We start from the raw sequence: 1,036 nt of genomic DNA, 5'->3' as shown, positions 1-1,036 counted from the left end.
TGTAGGATGTACTGTGTATTATTGTCTTACTTTTACAATCAAATAATATGACTTTTCTGATGTACTATATTTTGTTTATCCACTTGTCCATTCATGGGCATTTAAATTGCTTCCACATTTTGGCTCTTATAATTGATGTTGCCATAAATGTTTATGTATATGTTTCTTTGTGGACATGTTTTCAGTTCTCTTGGGTATAAACCCAGGCATGGAATTTCAAAGCTATATGCATTAAATCACTTGAAGAACTGGCAGGTTATTTTCCAAATTGGATATGCTATTTTATATTCTCCCAGGTAGCATTCAAGGGCTCTAATTTTTGGCTGCCAGGTCTCTAACACCATGCCTCTCACTCGTGGAGCTCCAGCCAAAGGATGATCAATAAGGAGGTGTCTGGGCCATGACTCATACAAAGCACATTGCTTGCAAATCCACTGGTGGTAAAGCACCCAGAAAACAATGGGCTACAAAAGCTGATCACAAGAGTGCACCCTCTACTGGAGGGGTGAAGAAACCTCATTGCTACAGGCCTGGTACTGTGGCACTCCATGAAATTAGACACTATCAGAAGTCCACTGAACTTATAATTCGCAAACTATCCTTCTAATGTCTGGTGTGAGAAATTGCTCAGGACATCAAAATATATCTGCACTTCCAGAGTGCAGCTACTGGTGCTTTGCAGGAGGCAAATGAGGCCTATCTAGTTAGTGTTTTTGAAGCTACCAACCTGTGTGCTATCCATGCTCAATGTGTAAGAAATATGCCAAAAGATACCCAGCTAGCACACCGCATACATGAACGTGTTAAGAATGCACTATGAGAGGAAACATTTCATTCTAAAAAAATTTCCCCCTCTTCTTCCTGTTAACGTAGTTCTGAATGTTGGATATTTTTATCCATGGGATCAAATGTACCTAAGTATATGACTGTGAGATGAAAAATAGGGACAGAAAGCAGGTATTGGCAATTTTTCATTCTCATTTGTATGTGAATTTTTAATATAAAAGTGGGATGGGAAGCATTAATGCAAGTCAAA

At 38.8% G+C, this 1,036-nt stretch overlaps 1 pseudogene; it reads left to right on the top strand.

Annotated features, from left to right (window-relative positions):
- The first annotated feature begins 400 nt into the window (after positions 1-400).
- On the top strand, positions 401-820 carry LOC115067849 (annotated as a pseudogene).
- The last annotated feature ends 216 nt before the right edge of the window (positions 821-1,036 follow it).

The sequence above is a fragment of the Nannospalax galili genome, unplaced genomic scaffold (assembly GCF_000622305.1).
Source record: "Nannospalax galili isolate Female #2095 unplaced genomic scaffold, S.galili_v1.0 scaffold787, whole genome shotgun sequence".
In the NCBI taxonomy this organism is placed as follows: domain Eukaryota; kingdom Metazoa; phylum Chordata; class Mammalia; order Rodentia; family Spalacidae; genus Nannospalax; species Nannospalax galili.
This window is presented reverse-complemented; position numbering and strand designations above follow the sequence as displayed.